This window comes from Cetorhinus maximus, chromosome 7, assembly GCF_964194155.1.
Source record: "Cetorhinus maximus chromosome 7, sCetMax3.hap1.1, whole genome shotgun sequence".
Lineage (NCBI taxonomy): Eukaryota > Metazoa > Chordata > Chondrichthyes > Lamniformes > Cetorhinidae > Cetorhinus > Cetorhinus maximus.
The window spans coordinates 70,440,237-70,446,236 of NC_135885.1; positions in this window are offsets into that span (position 1 = coordinate 70,440,237).

The window sequence follows — 6,000 nt, forward strand, 5'->3', positions numbered from 1 at the left end:
TACCTAGCAGGTACCAATCACCAACTCTCCAAGACTTCCTCCTACCTCCCCCTGGGCCATGACCCTACTACCAAGCATCAAGTCATTGCATCCAGGACTGTCACTGACCACATATCCTCTGGAGATCTTCTCTCCACAGCTTCCAACCTCAGAACCCAATCCCAGACAGCTCACTTCCACCTCCCATCCAAAATTCACAAACAGGACTGCTCTGGTCAACCCATTGTTTCAGTTTGTCCCTGCCCCACTGAACTTTTTATTTCCCATTTCAACTCTATTTTTTCCTCCCCTTGTTCAGTCTCTTCCAACCTATGACTGTGACTCTGCCAATGCCGTATGTCACTTCAACAGTTTCCAGTTCCCTAGTCCTAACTGTTTGCTCTTCACTATAGATATGCACTCCCTCTACACCTCCATCTTGCACCAGTATGTTCTGAGAACTCTCTGCTTCTTCTTTGAACAGAGGCCTAACCAGTCCCCATCCACCACTGCACTCCTCCCCCTGTTGAACTTGTTCTCACATTGAACAACTTCTCCTTCAACTCCACTCACTTTCTCCAAATAAAAGCTGTTGCTATGGGTACCTAAATGGGTCCTAGTTATGCCTGCCTTTTTGTGGGCTATGTGGAACATTCCTTGTTCCAGTCCTACTCAGACGCCCTCCCTCATCTCTTTGTCCAGTACATTGATGACTGTATCAGTGTTGCTTCCTGCTCTCACCATGAACTGGAAAATTTCAATAACTTTGGGCGGAATCGTCACAGATTTGCACTAAGTACGGTAGAGGGCGGGAAAAACGACGTTATACCTGCCGACCGCAATGGCGGCTTTTTACACCGCATCGTCCCAAACCCATGCATTAACTACGCAATTCTGGGTTACACACTGTTTCCATGGCGGGCGGGCTCTGATTTGCCTGCCACATCGTCACCTCACTGCTTCATCACGCCAGGCACCACATTTAAAATGCAGCCGCGCTCAGTGCTTCCAGCCCAGGACTGCAACAAAAACGACATGGCCCCGAAAGGCAAGAAGGCTGCAGCCCTTGAACGCCTTTTGGACGCCATGGAGGCCCGCTGTGATGTCCTCAATCCCCCACTCTGGCCGCAGGAGAGGCAGAAACATTACCACTCCGGTTTGGTAGGCGATGGCAGTGGTGATCAGTGCCAATGCTGCACAGAAGATGTTGGCCATCCAATGCAGATAGAGGATGAGTGATCTCATCCGTGCAGTCAGGGTATGGCAACCATCTCATCACTCTAAACTCACACACTCAAGCCTATCACGCATTCACTGGCATCTCACTCACTGCCAGCTCAAGGGACATCTCCACCCATTCTCACACACACACCCTCACATGTCCATCTGGCCCCATCTCCTCCTCAGCCCTCACCATCCTGAGGCCAGTTGCACAGATCAACCTATGTCCCCACACACACCCTGGGTTACCCTCCTTCCTCAGTACAGCTCTCGTCCTGCAGCCTCTTCCCTTTCCTGAGGTCACTTCTCCCCCTTCGCTAAGCAAGCCCTCGCCCAGCAGCCATTGAAAAGGTGCCCACATATGGCTGATCTAGTAGGTAGAGACCTGCCGTGAGCCCCCCTAAAAGAGATGTGGTGCTGTCTGTGAAGCCTGGCACTGATGACTGCGAGTGCTGACCGAAGCAAGGTAGGCAAACAAACCTTGAAGTCCCAAGCGAAGTGCAGCTCACCAAGTGCACGACTTATATATGCTGTTGTGAAAAATGTCGGCGTGTTTTCCCGCCGACATGGGTGGACGATCCAGCGGTTGTGGGGGGGTCGGTAGGGGGGGAGGATGAGTCTAGCGGGCTGGCCTTATAATGATGTGCAGATATGTTACAATGATGTTCCCAATATCCGATGGCGGGAAATGCTGCGCACCATCAAAAGGGCTGAGTGGATGACTGCAAACTGGTTTCATGACATTGTAAAACCGATTTTTGGCCTTCTCGCCATAGTGTCTGCTCACGCCACTGAACACACCCAATGCCAGCGCGCACGGAAAATCCCGGTCAATTTCCACCCTTCTCTCACCTTCATCTGGTCTATCTCTGACTCTTTCCTTCCCTTCCCTGATTTCTCTATCTCCACTTCTGGGGATAGGCTATCGACTAATATTCATTTGAAGCCCACGAACTCCGACAGCTACTTTGACTAACTGACTCACATCCCGTTACCTATAAAAGCCTGGAATTTTCGGCCCAATCATGGTGGGACCCACCGCGGGAGATCCAGCAGCCCAGCCAAAAGTCCATTGATTTTCGGCAGGACCGGACAATCTCGGGGATGGGTGGGGCTGGAAAATCCTGTCCAAGGACTTTGTTCCATTTTCCCAGTTTCTCTGCCTCCATCGCATCTGCTTAGGTCGTGTAACCTTTCATACGAGTGCTTCTGCTATGTCTTCCTTTTTCCTAAACTAAGGATTCCTCCCCAATGTGTTTGATAGGGTCCTCTGCCATGTCCAATCTATTTCACTCACTTCTTCTTTCACCCCTTCCCCTCCCCCCCACAAACATGATAGGGTTCCTGTTATCCTCACTTCCACTCCACCATCTTCCACATTCAACGGATCATCCTCTCCCATTTTTGCCACAATGGGCTGGAAATTCCAGGCTTTTATAGGTAACAGGATGAGAGTCAGTTAGTCAAGGTAGCTGTAGGAGTTTGTGGGCTTCAAATGAATATTAGTCGATAGCCGTCCCCAGAAGTGGAGATCGAGAAATCAGGGAAGGGAAGGGAAGAGTCAAAGATAGACCAGGTGAAGGTGAGAGAAGGGTGGAAATTGACCGGGATTTTCCATGCGCGCTGGCATCTGGTGTGTTCAGTGGCGTGAGTGGACAATATGGTGAGAAGGCCAAAAATCGGTTTCACAATGTCATGAAACCAGTTTGCAGTTGTCCACTCTGCCTGTTGATGGTGGGCAGCGTTTCCCGCCATCGGATGTTGGGAACCTCCTCCGTAATGACACCACCCATCTTCCCTTGCCTCCACCTTTCCTCAGTTTTGATGAAGGATCAACCTGAAATATTGGGCAGAATTTTCCCCTCATTGGGGGGAAATTCAGGAGCGGGCGCATGCAGGCACGCCTCCGATTGGCACCCCCTGACGGGGGCGCGCTGCCATTTTACCAGCATAACATCTGCCAGGAAGCGCTATGTGCTCCCTGTGCAGGCAGGGGGAGATTCCTTAAGCCGAGAGTGCGCTCTTTCGTACATGCGCGCGAAAGAGCGCACTCGTCTCCCTGAGGCTAAGTGCTGCCTCAGGGAGATCGGCGCCAAATTCAAAATGTTAAAAATAGAAAAATAAGACTTCCCTGACATGTCCCCTCATGTGACACTGTCACATGAATTGGGACATGTCCATCACTTTTATTTAAACTTTTATCAAATTTTTAAAAACCTACATAAAACCTCATCCCGCCCGTGGATGAGGTTTCATGCTTTTTCTGAAGCCCGCCAGAGCTCCCGGCCTGCCCGTCAATCTTAAGGTTGGACGCGTACCTGATGCCAGTGCGCACAGAAAATCCCGGTCAATTTCCACCCTTTAACTACTGCAATTATTTTTTAAATGGCCTCAATAGGCCGTTGGCAGGTCGGCAAGTGCACAGCTGATTCGGCTGCGCCTCCACTGACCTAAAAATGGAAATGATGCGAGGTGATGTCGGGAGTTCCGCCTGACATCATCCTGCGTCATTTTACGCGTCGGCGTGCAGATCCCACCCCCACACCCCAACCGGGAAATCCTGCCCATTAACTTGTTTCTCTCCATAGATGTTGACTGACCTGCTGAGTATTTACAGCATTTTCTGTTTTTATTTCCCCAGTTAAACTTTGGAAAAATGGAAGGCATCATTTTTGGTACCAATTTCATCCCCCTCCCCAGCCATACTCTCAGTCTTATTCTAAACTGTTTGCAGCCTTAACATTCTATTCAATCCCAGCCAAGTTCTCTATTGCATATCCCCTGCACCATATAGACTGCCTATTTCAACCTCCATACTACCAGACACCTAGCCTACCTGTCTCCCCTCATTCTTGTATTTGTTGCTTCCAGACTTAGCTATGGTCCACTCCAGAGACTTGAGCACAAAATCTAAGCTAACACTCCAGTGCAGTGCTGAGGGAGCAAAGCACTGTGAGAGGTGTTGTCTTTCAGATCAATCATTAAACAGAAGCAATGTCTGCCCTCTCAGGTGATGTAAACGGTTTCATTACATTATTTTGAAGAAGAGCAGAAGATTCCCTGGGTGTCCTAGCCAATATTTGTCCCTCAACCAATATTACTAAAAAAGATTATCTGACTAGCTGTTTGTGAGAGCTTACTTTATGAAAATTGTCTGCCATGTTTCCTAAATTACAGCAATGACTATACTTCAAAAATCTTTCATTGACTTTAAAGCACTTTTGGGCATCCTAAAGTCATGAAAGGCATTCTTTGAATGTAAGTGCTTGCTTTCTTTCTTCTCCTGTCATGGAATCCTTCTATTTCCACCTGAACAGCTGATATGGCTTCAGTTTAAACCTATAGCTGAAAAACTTTGCATTTGATTGTGGAACAATAACTCAATGTTGCACACAAAGGTCAGCTAAATTATTTGCTCAAGTCTGTGGTAGATTTTGAAACATAGATTTTCTAACTTAAAAGTCAAGAATGTTTAACTCCCAAGTTAAGTTAACTTAAATTAGACATTGCACATCTGTGTTAAACAGTGTTCATTTTCAAATTCTATTTTTGATAAAAGCCAAATATAGTATATATTGAATATAAAATCACTGAAGTATTTCTGATCAACAGTTTTCAGAAAATCCATTTTGTGTGTTAAGAGGGGGTAAAGAGCATTCAAATAAAACAGCACATAACCAAATTAGCAATAGGTGCTGTAAGGGAAATGGAATTTAGCAGTGCAACACCCAGCATCTAACCAGACAGCCCTCACAAGAAGACTTTTATATCTGAAACATACATAAAATAGTTAGCATTGATTAATTTATTTTGCTACCATCTTTGAAAGTTGCACAACCTGAGGCAACAGCATTGGATAGATGTATAAAGAACCACAGTTGATCAGAAGATCTTTCACTGTGAGACATTAATTATATTACACAAAAGAGGCATTAATGAAACTACATGGCCTTGTGACACGTTAACATCGACTGATGTAGCCTCATTTATTCATGAGTTTTATCTTACAGTTCTAATGGTGCCTAGTTCCTGCTTCTTTTATTGTGCTGTAATGTTTTTGTTTGTCTCAACCCAACAAGTACTTTAAAATACAAAGGTTAAAATACAGCACAATACAGCAAAAGAACTCTGCTCATTCTAATCATGTTATCTTTCCTACTAAGTGCTAACTAAACAGATCTTATCAATTTTTGTCAGCACATAAAGGCTAATATAAAATACCAAACCCAATGCTTTGATCGATCAATACCAAATCCAATGCTTCTTAAAAGAATTGTTTCATTCATTCCGAGTGATTAATTCTATGCATTTACCTGCTAATATATGTTTTCTGGCAAACTGATAGTGCAGCATTATTATTCATTTCACAATCCAAAAATTACAGGCTAGGGTGTTACATACCGATCTGTCATACACAAGCAATGTCTATGATGTGATGATTTTAATGATGGTAACTCTGTTTCTGTATCCAGAGATTGTGCCTGAGAGACTAACTGTTTCCAGTATTTTCTGTTTTTATTTCAGGTGTAATTATGTTGATTCTTGTTCAAGCTGGAGGAGGAGAATGAGGAAGAGAAGTAGGGGAAGAATGGTGAGAATAAGCAGCAGGAATAGAGAAAACTAACTGGTCAGAGTTTGTGGTAAAGTAGCAGTGAGGCTAATGGTGCTGTCATTATTTATGCATAAATAGCAAATAGTAAATCAGACAAGGGAGAGGTGAATGGTTAAATACCAATATCTAAAAATTGCTGTCTGAGTTGAGCTGATCTTCTGTTAGCTTCATGAAGGTATCATTTCGCT